Here is a 16,089-nt window from a genome sequence, read left to right as displayed (position 1 = left end):
TTTTTTATACCCTTATGGTTATTTCACATAGCCCTGAAATAAAAAAAAATAAAAAAAAAACAATTCATATAGAAATATTACTACCTTTCTCTCTAGATGTGAAAGCCTCTTTCAGTGGTTTCAGCTATTGGTATGAAGACTGAGAAAGTTCTAGCAGTCAATGATTCAACTTTCTGAAAAGCATTTTCCAATATACTCTGGCTATGAACAATAAAACTTCTAACTTTCCGAACCAGGAAGTAACTTGGCCAAGAGCAATAACATCTGGGAGAATGAATGAGTGCTTAGCACTTTCTGAGCCTTCTTTGCTACCTGCTTTCATCTTCATATTCCTTCCCAGCATTCTCCCACGCAGCCCCAGATTTCCAACAACTAATAAATCATCCAGTACCTCAAATTCTATAGCATCTACTCAAATAATTGCTTTGTTTGTCATGTTTTTTTAATTTATTTATTTTTATTCATTTTACATATCAACCATATTCCCTCTCCCTCCCCTCCTCCTATCTCCCCCTACCTCCCCCAATCCTTCCCCATCCAATCCTCAGAAATGGGGCTTTCCATGGGGAGTCAGCAATGCCTATCACGTTCAGTTGAGGCAGGACCAAGCCACCACCCTCCCACATCAAGGCTTAGCAAGGCATCTCACCATATGGAATGCCCTTCAAAAAATCAGCTCATGCACCAGAGATAGATTCTAGTCACACTGCCAGGGCTTCCACAAACAGACTAGGCTACAAAACTGTCACCCACATGCAGAGGTCCTAATTCGGTCCCATGCAAGCTCCCAGCAGTCAGTCTAGTGTCCCTTAGCTCCCACAAGTTTGACTCATCAGGGTCTGTTGGTTTCCCTGTCATGATCTTGACCCCACCCCCACTGCACTTGCTCTATAATCTCTCTTCCCTCTCTTCTGCTGGACTCTTGTAGTTCAGCCTGGTGCTTGAATGTGGGTCTCTGAATCTGCTTCTACCAATCACTGGATAAAGTTTATATGATGATAGCTAGGATAGTTTCCAGTTTGAGTGCAGGGGAAGGCCAGTTCAGGTACCTGCTCCACTATTGCTGGGGATCTTAGCTGGGGTCATCCTTGTGGATTCTTGGGAATTTACTTATCATCAGTTTTCTCCCTAGTTCCATAATGGCTCCCTCTATAAAGATATCTCTTTCATTGCTCCCCGACTCCATCCCTCCCCCAATATGATCATCCCATTCCCTCATGTTCTCCTTTCCCATGTCTTCTCCTTTACCCTCCCCACACTCCCAGTTTACCCAGAAGTTCTCATCTCTTTCCACTTCCTAGAGTGATCTATGGATCCCTCTTAGGGTCCTGCTTGTTATCTAGCCTCTCTGGAGTTGTGGATTGTGGTCTGGTTATCCTTTGATTTACATCTAGTATCCACTTATGAGTGAATATAAACCATGTTTGTCTTTCTGGATTTGGGTTACCCTCACACAGGATGATTTTTTCCAGTTCCATCCATTTGCCTGCAAATTTCATGATGTCAATGTTGTTTTCATTAAGTAATACTCTATTGTGTAAATGTACCACATTTTCTTTATCCATTCTTTGGTTGAGCATCATCTAGGTTGTTTCCAGGGTCTGGCTGTTACAAATAATGCTGCTATGAACATAGTTGAGCAAATGTCCTTGTGGTATGATTGAGCATCCTCTGAGTTTATGCCCATGAGTAGCAGTGTTGGGTCTTGATGTAGACTGATTCGCAATTATCTAAGAATCTGCCACAGTGATTCCCAAGATACTGTACAAGTTTGCACTCCCACCAGCAGTGGAGAAGTGTTCCCCTTACTCCATATCCTCTCCAACATAGGCTGTTGTCATTGGTTTTGATCTTAGCTATTCTGACAGGTGTAAGATGGTGTCTCAGAGTCATTTCGATATGTATTTCCCTGATGAATAAGGATGTTGAGCAATTACTTAAATGTCTCAGCCATTTTTTATTCTTCTGTTGAGAATTTTCTGCTTACATCTGCACCCCACATTTTAATTGGATTATTTGATATTTTGATGTCTAGTTTCTTGTGTTTTTTATAGATTTTGGAGATCAGCCCTCTGTCAGATGTGAGGTTGGTGAAGATCTTTTTCCATTATGTAAGTTGTCATTTTGTCTTATTTTTGGTGTCCTTTGCCTTCAGCTTTTCTGTTTCAAGAGGACCCACTTATTGATTGTTGCTCTCAGTGTCTGTGCTGTTGGTGTTATATTTAGGAATGGTCTCCTGTGTCAATGCATTCAAGGCTACCTCCCACTTTCTCTTCCCTCAGTGTACCTAGATTTATGTTGAGATCTTTAATCTATTTGGACTTGAGTTTTGTGCATGGCAATAGATATGGATCTATTTGCAGTCTTCTACAGGTTGACATCAAGTTATGCCAGCATCATTTGCTGACGATGCTTTCTCATATCCATTGTACAATTCTGGCTTCTTTATCTCCAAAGAAGGATTAATGCCAGGGCCTTCACTTTGATTCCATTGGTCCATGTGTCTGTTTTTTATGTGAAAACTAAGCTGTTTTTATGACTATGACTCTATAGTAGAGCTTAAAGTCAGGGATTGTGATGCCTCCAGAAGTTCCTTTATTGTACAGGATTATTTTAGCTATACTGGTTTTTTCTTTGTTTGTTTGTTTTTCCATATCAAGTTGAGTATTGTCCTTTTGAGGTCTATGAAGCATTGTGTTGGTATTTTGATGGGGATTGCATTGAAACTGTAGATTAATTTTGGTAAGATTTACATTTTTATTATGTTGATCCTGCCTATCCAAGAGCATGGGAGATCTTTCCTTTTTCTGATATCTTCTTCTATTTCTTTCTTCAAAGACTTAAAGTTCTTGTCATACAGGTCTTTTACTTGTTTGGTTAGAATTACCTCAAGATACTTTATGTAGTTTGTGGCTATAGTGATGTTTCTCTGCTTTCTTTCTTGGCCTGTTTATCATTTGTATATATGAAGGCTACTGAATTTTTTTTTGAGTTAATCTTGTATCTGAAGATTACTCAATGTGTTTATCAGCTGTTGGAGTTCCCTGGTAGAATTCTTGGGGTCAGTTATGTAAACTATCATATCGTCTGCAAATAGCCAAAGTTTAACTTCTTCCTTTCCAATTTACATCCTCTTGATCTTCTTTTGTTGTCTTAATGTTCTAGCTAGAACTTTGAGTACTATATTAAATAGTTATGAAGAGAGTAGATAGCCTTGTCTTGTTCCTGATATTAGTGGAATCACATTGAGTTTCTCGCCATTTAATTTGATGTTGGCTGTTGGTTTGCTGTAAATTGCCTTTATTATGTTCAGGTATGTTTCCTGTATCCCTAAACTCTCCAAGACCTTTTTTGTGAAGGGGTGTTAGATTTTGTCAAAGGCTTTTTCAGCATCTAATGAGATGATCATGGGGCTTTTTTCTTTCAGTATGTTTATATGATAGATTACATTGACATATTTTCATATGTTGAACAATCTTTGCATCTCTGAGACAAAGCCTATTTGATCATGGTGCATGATTTTTTTTATGTGTTCTTAGATTTGGTTTGCCAGTATTTTATTGAATATTTTTGCATCAATGTCCATGAGAGAGATTGGTCTGTAATTCTCTTTCTTTGTTGCATCTTTGTGTAGTTTGGGTATCAGGGTAACTGTAGCCCCATAAAATGATATTGGCAATGTTCATTCTGATTCTATTGTTTGGAACACTTTGAGGAGTATTGGTATTAGCTCTTCTTTGAAATTCTGGTAGAATTCTGCCCTGAAGCCACCTGGCCCTGGGCCTTTTTTGGTTGGGAGACTTTTAATGACTGCTTCTGTGTTCTTAAGGATTATAGGTATATTTAAGTTGTTTATCTGGTCTTTATTTAATTTTGGTATGTGGTACTTATCCAGAAAACTGTCCATTTCTTTTAAATTTTCCAATTTCGTAGAGTACGGGTTTTTGAAGTATGACCTGATGATTCTCCGGATTTCCTCAGTGTCTGTCGTTATGTCCCACTTTTCCTTTCTAATTTTGTAATTTGGATATTCTCTCTCTGCCTTTTGCTTAGTTGGAAAGGGCTTGTGTGTCTTGTTGATTTTCTTGATGAACCAACTCTGTTTCATTGATATTTTTGTATTGTTCTTTTTGTTTCTATTTTTATCGATTTCAGCTGTCAATTTGATTATTTTCTGTCATTTACTTCTCCTGAGTGAGTTTGCTTCTTTTTGATCTAGAGCTTTCAGGTGTGCTCTTAAGTTTAGCTAGTATGAGATTTCTCCAAATTCTTTATGTGGGCACTTAGTGCTGTGAAGTTTCCTCTTAGCACTGCTCTCATAGTGTCCCATAGGTTTGGGTATGTTGTACATTCATTTTTATTGAATTCTAGGAAGTCTTTAGTTTCTTTATTTCATTCTTTCTTGACCCAGTGGTGATTCATTTGAACATTATTCAGTTTCCATGAATTTGTAGACTTTCTGTAATTTGTATTGTTGTTGAATTCTAACTTTAGGCCATGGTGATCTGCTAAGATACAGGGGATTATTCCCTTTTTTTGGTATTCGTTGAGATTTTCTTTGTGGTCAATTTTAGAAAAAGTTCCATGAGGTGCTAGAAAGGAGGTATATTCTTTTGTATTTGAGTGGAATGTTCTATAGATGTCTGGGAGGCCCATTTGAGTCATAACATTTGTTAGTTCCCTTATTTCTCTATTAAGTTTCTGTCTGACAAAACCTGTCCATTGGTAAGAGTGGGTGTTGAAGTCTTCCACTACTAGTGTGTTGTTTGATATGTGATTTAAGATTCAGTAATGATATATATATATATATATATATATATATATATATATATATATATACATATATGGTTGCCTTTTTATTTGGGGCACAAATTTTCAGAATTGAGACTTCATTTTGGTGTATTTCCCCCCTGTGGTCACTATAAAATGTCCTTCTCCATCTCTGTCAATTAATTTTGGTTTGAAGTCTATTTTGTTAAATATTTGAATAGCTATACCAGCTTGCCTTTTAGACCCATTTGATTGGGAACTTTTTTCTCAACCCTTTTCTCTGAGGTAATATCTGTCTTTTAAGTTGAGGTATATTTCCTGTATAGAGCAGGAGGTCAGTCCCTGTTTTCATATCCATTCTGTTAGCCTGTTTCTTTTTATTAGAGAATTGTGTCTGTAGCACAAATCTTAAAAAGGTCTTATTAATAAAAACAAACCTGGTGCCAGGTATTGGGGTGAATGCTGGGTGATCAGAGAACTGGAACAAGCCACAGCCATTTCACTTTGCCAATTCCTCAGCTGATCCTGTTTCCTCAGACTGGAAGTCTCTGTGTCCGAATAAATCTCAGCTGAACTGCTGCTAAAAGCCTAAAAGAGAGTCTTGCCTGTAGACACCGTATGTGCTGGCAGGCTAGTGGGGTTGCAACAGATGGGGGAGGGGCCGGTAGTGGTGTCCAGGTGGGAGACCAGTCACTTACCACTTTGTGCAACCAATGCAAGTGATGTATGCTCTTTTGTCATGTTTTTTAATTAAAAAGAAAATATAAAAATTGGATAAATAGCGAAGAAGATGAATCTCTAAGAATTTGGATGAGGGTGAAGTTTGACCAAAATACATTGTATAAAATTCTTAAAGACCAGCACAGTTTGTTTAAACCATGGATTTCTGCATTGTTTATATAAACTGCAGCTCTTATTAGACTTGTGTCATGTAGAAGGATCACTGTTACTAATCCATTCATTTATCCAAGTATTACAAAGTTATACTCTTATGTTTCTGTTGTCTGCTTTTTGTTCCCTCTACAATATTATTGTAAGCTGGTCTTTCAGTATTCTGAGACATGTGACGTATAAGCAAGGTACTGAAGAAACAACTGGGAATATTAAGGTGATAAATGAGTGTCATTGCTCAATTAATCTTTTCTTCACTACTAAAAACAGACATCTATATCCTACTGTCTTCCTTAAGTAGAAAGAGGATCTACAGCAAATGCTTACATGTTCATTTATACTGTCTCTTATGGTCCTGAGTAGAGGAATGGCTGATAGAGGTGTACTGTTGCGTTTTCACCCTCTTTTTTTCTATGCTCAAGGGAACCTCAAAATATAAAATATTTTTCTGTCTCAGTGGTCAATGGTTAAAATATAGTTCATTAGTTCTTTCGAGTTTTCTTTTTATCCACCTTTTGCATTTATTGAAAATCGAATTTGTTCTCATATAATACATCCTGATTATAGTTTCTCCTATGCCTATTCCTTATACTTCTTTCCCACATCCCATTCTTTTCGGATCCACCCTATTTCTGTCACTCATTAGAAAAGAAAAGAACAGGATTCTAAGAGATAACAACCAGATAAGAAAAATAAAATTTAATAAGATAACTCGAAAGCCATCATATTGAAGTTGGAGAAGGCAACCCAGCAGAAGTAGAAGAGTCCCAAGAGCAGGCACATGAATCAGAGACCCACTCATTCACACATTCGAGAGTCCCATAAAAATACTAAGCTAAAAGTTATAATACATACACAGTGGACCTAGTGCAGACCTGTGTAGGACCTGTACTTGCTTCTTCAGTTTCTGTGAGCTCATATGCTCCTTGCTTAATTGATTCAGAAGGCTTTGTTCTCTTGCTGTCCTACTAAAACATACAACAGATTCATTGGAGTATACTTTGTAATACTTGGGTGAATGGATGGATTGGTGAAAGGGATCTGTAACTGGAAGTTTCTCAGTCCTGCCCAGCCTGTTTATAAAATAATCACTCAGAGGCCTATATTAATTACAAACTATATGGCTTATGGCCTCAGTTTCTTGATAGCTAGCTCTTTTATCTTAAACCAACCTATTCCCATTAATCCATATGTTGTCACATGACTGTGGCATTACCAGACTGCTGGCATCTTTTACTCCTTTGGCAGTGGCTACCATTTCTTTTCACTCCACCCTTCATCTTGTCTTCAGTTTGAGTATACTACCTAACCTTATCCTTCTCTGCCATTGGCCAATGCAGCTTTATTTATTATCCAATGGGGACCACATATATTCACAGCATACAGAAAGATATCTCCCAGCCCTTCCCCTTTTCTGTCTAAGTAAAAAGGAAGGTTTTAATTTTAACATAGTAAAATGACATATATCAAAACAGTTATCAAGCAAGAATTACAGTTACAATATCTAGTCTATTTGTATTTGGCTTAATTAAAGAATATATTGTATCATCTATCCTATTTTCATCAGCCTAACATTTTCTATCTAATTTACCTTTTATCATGAGTAATGAAAACTATAATTATAATTATCTAGTCTTCAGCTACATCAAAAACCCTAGAAGGATATAATATTACCCGAGTAAACAGAAAGTGCACTAAAAGCAACTTCCATAATTCTAGAAATGACAGCGACATCTGGCTGTGTGGACAGTCATCCAAAGTTCCTCTGTAACATTGGGGCATCTATCTTCAGTCTACAGACCTAGAGTCTCTGGCATAGCTTTCAATGAAGCAGGAAATTTTAAGAACTGTTCCATCTATTCTGGCAAAATTCATCAGTTGCTTCTCCCTGTGTCCTGTATAAGGTCTGGCTGTTTCTTCTGTGAATAAGGAACTTGAAGAACCATCTTGCCTTCTAAAGTTTGGAGGTCATCTTCCTATGGGTCCTGCATGTCCAGTTTATATTACATAATGTCAAGCAGTCCAGGCAAGAGCAGTTTCTTTGCTTAAATGACTTAACTTCTGCCATAAAGAAAGTAAACTCCATATGGCGTTTCTTTGATACCCATCTTTCTCTTTGAAGTAAATTGGTGCTGCCAGGAAAAGGTATGTCTCATTATCCAAAAAAGCCTAAATTTTTAAAACATTTTATATGCCATATTCTGTAGGTCTTTGGAGTGTTTGAAGATTACGTACCTAGTTGAAATATATCTGTGTATACCTCGAAAATGTAATTAACATGAATTTGATTATCATAGATGAGTAGAGACTCTTAATCTGGGAATCATGGGTTCATGCCCCACATTGGGCATTATGTAGAGCGAGAAATCCATGGGAGTCTGCTTAAGGAGTAATAGGGAATTTATTAGGATATAAATTGAGGAAATACACTCATGAATATAGAACCAAGTAAACAGCTGATGTCATCCTCTGTTCTGACTGGGAGTGAATCCACTGGGCAATCTGTTCACACCAGGAAGCAGGAGCTAGAGAGAAGGAACCTTGTGACCCTTTTCTTCTCTTCTTCTAAGAGGTCACATATGACAGCAAGAAGCACCACCTCCTTCTGGCCATATAGCCCAAGGTCATGGGTGGAGCAAATGCTACTACAGGGATCCTCCTACATGAGGGAAGTCTAAAAAGGCTTTCAACTTATATAAAAAATACAGAAATCTAAAGTTTAAACACATTGTTCTGGTCTGTGATAGATAAGAAACCTAGCTGAACAAGAGTCAGAAAGGAAGCCAGCAAGCAGTATTCCTCTGTGGATTCTGTATCAGTACCTGTTTGAGCTCTTTCATAATGAGGAACTCTGACATATTAAATGTAATAAACCCTTGCCCCTTCTAAGTAACTTTAGGTTATGGTGTTTATCACAGCAATAAGAAGTGGACTAGAACACACACACACACACACACACACACACACACACACACACACACACACAAAACCAAACAAACAAACAAAAAAACCAAAAACATAGAAATTTCTTCTAAATAAAAAAAGATCAACATACAGTTCCAGAAACTGACACTGGGGAAATAGAAATAATAAAAGGGTAATCTGTACCCAATGAAGATGCTCAATAATTATAATAAAGTTTCTCTCTGAGGTTAGAAGAGTCACACATTAAGAATTTTACATTTCAACACAATTGCTAAGTTTAGTGAAGAATAAAATACTTTGTAGAGTTTGTCATTGCTTACATGTGGAATGTCTTTCATAAACTATGTGTGGAAGCTTTAGTACCGTGGGAGTAATGTTATTTTGAAAGATCATGACAAATGTCTACAGTTGTGAGAAAGAGACATTTGAAGGGAGTAGTAGGTCAAAAGTGTGTTCCTTAGCAAGTAGATATGGTCTCTAGGCCCTACCTTCCTCTCTACTTCCTTATTTTCTATACTGAGTAAATAATTTTAGTTGTCAGGTGTTTTTGCACACAATTATGAAATTTAAATATTACAGAGTTTAATGTTATAGGGGTAATCAACCAGTTTTTGACTGATTTAAGACCCACTACAAGAGATCCAACCAGCAGCATATGATGATGGTATAGTGACAAAGAACTAGACATTAAATTATTCATGGATTCTGAGAAATATCCTATTAATTTACTAAAGTAAAATAGAAATAATAACAATAAGTTTACTCTTAATGATGTACTGGTATACACATAGATGAGAGCATTGCATTACTCTTGATAGAAGAATCTTGCAGTAGATTGGAATTAACACATTGTAACAATATTTAGAAAGTGAGATACTTTTCAACTCGGATACCTAAAAGGGATACCTTTACCAGAACCACACTCCACAAGGCTCAGGGATCTATGCAGAAGAAGAAGGAGAAGGAGAAGGGGGAGGAGGAAGAGGAGGAGGAGGAGAAGGAGAAGAAGAAAGATTGTAAGAACTAACAGTGGCAGATAGCTTTAAGGAAACAGCATTTTCCAGACATAACAAGTCTGATACACATATGACATAACAAAGACTATGATAGCATAGACAAGATCTGTATAGTTCAAATGGGAAAAAATCCCAGCACTGAGAAAAAGTGGGCACTAAATCACACCCCTAACCATGAAGCTATTTGCAGTTGATGCCTGTGGAAAAGGAATGTCAGCTTGCTCCAATGGAGTGTCACTGAGTATAAAAATCACATTCCAAGCTGGGCGGTGGTGGCACACGCCTTTAATCCCAGCATTTGGGCAGCAGAGCCAGGCAGATATCTGTGAGTTCGAGGCTAGCTTGGTCTACAGAGAGATCCAGGATAGGCACCAAAACTACACAGAGAAACCCTGTCTTGAAAAAACAAAAGAAAACAAAACAAATCAATATTCTAGGTAAAGTACCATGCCCATGAGTAGTATACAAGATTGCTTCTATATATTTTTGTGTGTACTTTTTTTTGTTCCTTTTTTTGCCTTATTTATATTTTTTGTCTTTCTCCCTTTCTTTTTCATTTCCTCCTTTTCCTTTTTTTGTTTTTGGTTTAGTTTGTCCATTTTGATTTTATTTTAATTTTTTTAAATAGAGAGAAAAAGAACATGCTGTTGAATGGATTATGAAGTGAAGAAGCACGAGGAGGACTTGAGAGAGGGGTGAGCACAGGATCAAAACACGTTATTGTAACCAGGCCCCAGACCTTATCACAACTGACTCAATGATGGAAGTGCCATTCATGCTATAAAACTCTGCACATAGAAAGCACCAACTGTGAAGAAATGAAAACAAGATTCAATACATCAAAGTCCATAGTTCTTGAAATTCCCTAAATGTACTAACCTTGCTTTTTTTGTTTCTGTAGTTCAGCTTCTGGTTACCTGTAACTTAAGTATGTCACCCCAAAACATGCTTTTGTGATTAAAAATTCACCCTGAGAAAGACTCCGTGCTACACTGGGATCCTGAACACACAGTGTAGTCACTGACCAGCTAACAAAGATAGCCTATTGGCTTAAACCCATGGCTGAGCAGTCTTCTCTGGTGAATACCCTAGAACATTATAAGAAAAAAATAAATACATTTTTAAAGGAATATATGTACTGAATTTTAAAAATTAATACAATGATTCAGTATCAGAATAGGTAAAGCAAACTATTATATCAGTCACAAAATCATCAAATCTGTGAAACAAAGGAAAAAGAATAATATTAAAGACATTTCAAACTGATTTTAGGACACAGTTAAGGGAAAATTTGAGCAATATCAGCATTAAAGAGAAGTACAAACAAAGAAAGCACATTCACAAAAATAATGAACAAAAACATCTCAAGTCTAGGGGTAAAATAGAACTCTTTAACTAACAAGCACAGTAGACATTAAATAAGGTGATAGAAAATAGTCACATAAAGAGTCATTATAGTCAAATGGTTATAATTATCTGAATAAATACTGTTAAAATTACCAAAGATAGGGTTTGGAGAGATGGCTCATGGGGTTAAGAGCAATTGTTGCTCTTCTAGAAGACCAAGGTTAGATTTCAGCAGCTACATATTCTCTCATAGTTTCAGGGTCATGGATTCCATCTTCTCCCTCTGTAGTGTGCCTATGTGGTGCTGAAGCACACATGTAAGCAATTCACTCATTATAACTGATAAAAGAAGTCATAGAAGCAATCTTAAAATTTGATGGACAAACACTAGAAATGTAATAATTAGAGGAAATGAGCATATTCTAGACAACTAGCAAGAATGATGAATAAAGAACTTGAAAAAATCTGATCATGTAAATATTGTATAAGACTTAGTCAGTACTAACGAATGCTTTTTTGTCACAAACCAGATGGTTTCATGATTGAATTCTTCAAAAATTAAAAATAAACATCAATCCTTTTCAGACTTGTTCTAAACACTTAGAGGAGTGAATACATGCAAATTTACTTTATGAATGTGATTATCGTGATGCCAAAGAGTTAGCACGTCAAGGCAAGAAAGTTACAGGATGAAGCTAGAAACTAAAGAACTAATGAAGTAATGGCAAACCAATCCAAACCTAAATTTAAAAGCCAATTCACATATGTTGGAGAGATGGCCAAGTGATTAGAAGAGATTGTGCCACAATATCGAGGACTGGGTTTTTTGTTATTCAAGCACACAGTAAACAAGCTAGGCAGTCACATAGGTCAGTAACCCCAACTTAGAGGGAGATGGAGACAGAGGAATCCCTGACACTTCCCTTTTCCAGCCCAGGTGCAAAAATATGAGTCCCATATTCAGGAAGAGATTCTGCCTCAAAAATCTATAACCAAAGGACTATAAATTAATTGCAAAACTATCCATGGGCTCATGAATAATAACATGCACTTTCTCTTAATACACATAAGTCAAAATACATACAGACAAATACAAAGAAAAATAAGTAAAACCTGAAAAATTATTCATTTACCATTATTAAGTCTCATCCCTAGAATGCAAAATGGGTTCTGGAAATGGAAATCAGTAAGTCCGAGTCACATTGTTGTGGTGATATTTTATTTGTATGCTAATAAATAAAGTTTGGCTGAAGATCAGAGGACATAGATAGCCAGCCATAAACAAAAGTCAGACCGGTGGTAGCACATGCCCTTAATCCAATCACATGGCAGGTAGAGGAGTCTCTGTGTTTTCAAGGACAAAGTCAAACCTGGTGACACATGCCTTTAATCCCAGTCCCAACCATAGACACCTGGAGGTCTGTACAGACAGGCAGCGATGAGGAAGTGAGGTGACTGGGCTAAGAGCCAATGAGAAGGCAGAACAGCAAGGCAATAAAAGCGCAGGTTAGATAGGAAGAGGCTCTCTTGGGAAGCTACGGCAGTGTGGTGAGCTAAGGTTAGCTGGTGATACTCACTATTTCTCTGATCACTATGGCTTTCACTCCTGTATTTGGCTCTGTGTTTCTTATTTAATAAGACTGTTTAGAAATTTGTCTATACACTATTAGTAGAATGAAGTATAAAACCCAGATCATCCTTTTCATAGGTAGATAAAAAGCATTCATCAAATCTATTTTCCTGATAAATACTTTCAGCAAATAAGATAGAAAATGAATGTTCTCAACACAATGAAGTCCATTAATTAGCAGCACAAATAATAGCAAAATATGCAAAGAATTTCTCTCTGAGATTAAGAAAAAGAAAAATTAACCCACTTCCTCAACTTCTTTTCAAATTACCACTGAAATTCTCTATAAAATGAGAATAATTGAGTTAAAAAAAGAAACAAGAGACATATAAATATACAAAACAAAAACAGAAGCAGAGAAAGCAACCGAAAAAGGAAGAAAAAAAAAGAAAAGAAATGACTTTTTCCAATTTAATGAACAGGTTTTAGTTCAGAAATCCCTAATGACTTTAGCCTAAAAGTTATGGGATCAATAATAAAAATCAGAACCCTTGTAAGACATTAAATCATCATACAAAAAAAATTATCAGTTAAGTATGCCAAAAACAAAGGAAAAGAAAATTAAGTGAACTGTTTGATTTATTAAAAAAAAAAACAAAAAAAATCTTGAAATGGGAGTAATTCAGTCCAAGAATGTGCAACAACAGCATTCTGAACATTATAAAAGTTTTTAAAAAGAGATTATAGATTATGTGGATAAATAGAAAGATACCCAAATTTATAGATTGAAAGTAATAATTTTATAATAGTCATTTTATTCAAATTAATATAAAAATGATAGTATAATAATTGTGATGTCATTTTTCTCAGCTCTAGGAAAGATGTACTGAATCATTTTAAGTTTTCTTTTTTGACCAATAGTGTTTGTTTTTAACATAGGTCTCTGAATTATCTAGTCTCTGGTTCTTGGTTGTTGGAGATTTCCATGGGCCCCCCTTAGGCAAAAACTCAGTTGAACACAACCCATTTCCACCACTGGAAGCCTTACCTGGTGACAAGAGTTAAGCAGTTCAGACTCTGTCTATCCTGTTACCAGGAATCCTCATTAAGATTCTTAATACATTCCAGGAAGTTTCCATTACATTATGATTCCACACCAACCCTCAAATGCCCCCATTGCATCCATCTCTCCCAACATCCTCTTCTTCCACACCATCTCACCCCCACATGATCCCCTCATTACTGTCTTTATTTACCGCCCCCCCATCTGCCCATAAAATTTATTCTACCTCTCTCTTACAGGGAGAATAGTCTCTTCCAGTTGGGATTCCATCTCCTTTTAGGATTTTATTAAGATTGCATTCATATGTTTTAGGAAGTTTCTACTGTACCAGATTCTCATACTGCCCCTCAAATGCCTCTAAATTCTTTTAATGACTGCTACTACTTCACTAACTGTTATAGGTCTATTTAAACTGCTTTCTGATCTTAATTTAACTTTGGTAAGTGGTTCCTCTAGAGAAAATTATCCATTTCCTTTAGATTTTCTAATTTGGTGGAGTACAGTTTTTTAGTGTGTCTTTATTATTCTCTAGTTTTCCTAAATCTGTTGCTTTGTCCTATTTTTCATTTCTGATTTTGTTAATTTTGATATTCTCTCTCTTCCTTATAGTTTATATAAGGTTTTGCCTATCATTGATTTTTCTCAGAGAACCATTTCTTTATTTCTTTGAATTTTTTTGTATGATTCTCTATGTTTCTGTTTTGTTTATTTTAGCCCACAGCTTGATTATTTCTTAATGCCTACTCCTTTTGGGTCTGATTGCTTCTTTTTGCTCTAGAGATTTAAGGCTTGAATGTTAATGTTAAGTTGCTAGTATAAAAACTCCTCAATTATTTTTTTGTAAACACTTAGTGTATGATCATTCCTTGTGCCATTGTTTTCATTGTGTCCCATAAATTTGCATATGCTCTATATTCATTTTCATTAAGTTCTGGGAGGTCTTTAATTTCTTTCTTGATTTCAAATTTGACACATTTTTTATTCAGTAGAGAGTTGATCAGTTTACATGAGTTGTAAGGTTTCTATTTTTGTTGATATCTTGCTTTAATTTATGGTGGGCTGATTGGATATAAGGAGTTATTTTAATTTTCTTGTATTTGTTGAGACTTGCTTTGTGACCCAATATATGAGCAATTTTGGTGAAACTTCCATGAGGTGTAGAGAAGAATATATATTCTTTTACGTTTGGATGAAATGTTTTGTCAATTTGTTATGTATATTTTATCATGCCTGTAAGCTCCAGTTTTTTGGGGTGGTGGGTTGGTTTTTGTCTGGATGACCTGTCCATTAGTGAGATTTGGGTACTGAAGTCTCCCACTATTAGTGTGGGAGAGTCAATATGTGATTTAAGCTTTAGTAATGTTTCATTTATAAACATGGGTACCCTTGCATTTGGGACATATATATTAAGAATTAAGATGTCATCTTGGTGGATTTTTCTGTTGAAGAATTTGTAGTGTCTTCCCTCATCTCTTTTGATAAATTTTGCCTTGAAGTGCATTTTGTTCATTATTAAAATGGCTACATTAACCTGCTTCTTAGATCCATTTGTTTGGAATATCTTTTACCACACTTTACTCTGAGGTAAAGGCTATACTTGATGTTGGGGGCTGTTCTTGGATACAGCAGAATGATGGATCCTGTTTTCATATCCATTCTGTTAGTCTGTGTCTTTTTATTGGGGACATGAGATCACTGATATTTGGAGATATCAATGACCAATGATTGTTGATTCCTGTTATTTTATTGTTGTTGTTGGTAGTGTTGTTATTGTTGGAAGGGTGTGTGTGTGTGCGTGTGTTTTCCTTCTTTGGCTTTTGCTGGCATGAGATTATTTATATCCTATGTTTTCATGTGTGTAATTTACTTCCTTATGCTGGGAGTTTTCTTCCTAGCACCTACTATAGGGCTGGTTTCTTAAACATTCTTTATATTTGACTTCACCATGAGACATTTTTTCCATCTAATGTGGTTGCAAGTTTAGCTGGGTATAGTAGTGTGGGCTGGTACCTGTGGTCTCTTAGACTCTACAGGATCATTCTGGCTTTTAGAATCTCCACTGTGAAGTCAGGTATAATTATAATATACCTCCTTTTATATGTTGCTTGGTTTTTTCCTCTTTCAGCTTCAAATATCCTTTCTTTGTTTTGTATGCTTAGTGTTTTGATATTATGTGGCAAATGGTTCAGTCTATTTAGTGTTCTCTCTGATTCTTATATATTTATAGTTATCTCCTTCTTTAGATTAAAATAATTTTCTTCTATGATTTTGTTGAAAATATTTTCTGGGTCTTTAAAATGGGACTCATTTTCTTCTTCTATTCCTATTATTCTTAAGTTTGGTCTTTTCATGGAATCCCAGATATCCTGGATGTTTTTTGTCATGTGCTTTTTAGATTTAACATTTTCTCTGACTGATGTATCCATTTCTTCTATTGTATCTTCAATTCCTGAGATTCCCTCTTCTACCTCTGTTGGTGAACATTATGTCTGTAATCCCTGTTCCAA

The 16,089-nt window shown here is 36.0% G+C and overlaps 1 long non-coding RNA gene across 1 annotated transcript; it reads right to left on the bottom strand.

Annotated features, from left to right (window-relative positions):
- Positions 1-10,200: 10,200 nt before the first annotated feature.
- LOC143271884 (uncharacterized) lies at positions 10,201-13,614 on the bottom strand. The gene is made up of 2 exons (XR_013049172.1): positions 13,568-13,614; positions 10,201-10,410 (listed from the first exon to the last, which is right to left on the bottom strand). It is a non-coding gene; the product is annotated as an uncharacterized LOC143271884 (long non-coding RNA).
- Between the last annotated feature and the right edge of the window lie 2,475 nt (positions 13,615-16,089).

Source organism: Peromyscus maniculatus, chromosome 2 (assembly GCF_049852395.1).
Source record: "Peromyscus maniculatus bairdii isolate BWxNUB_F1_BW_parent chromosome 2, HU_Pman_BW_mat_3.1, whole genome shotgun sequence".
Taxonomy (NCBI): domain Eukaryota; kingdom Metazoa; phylum Chordata; class Mammalia; order Rodentia; family Cricetidae; genus Peromyscus; species Peromyscus maniculatus.
Note: the sequence above shows the minus strand (reverse complement) of the source record. Positions and strands in the feature narration are given on the sequence as shown.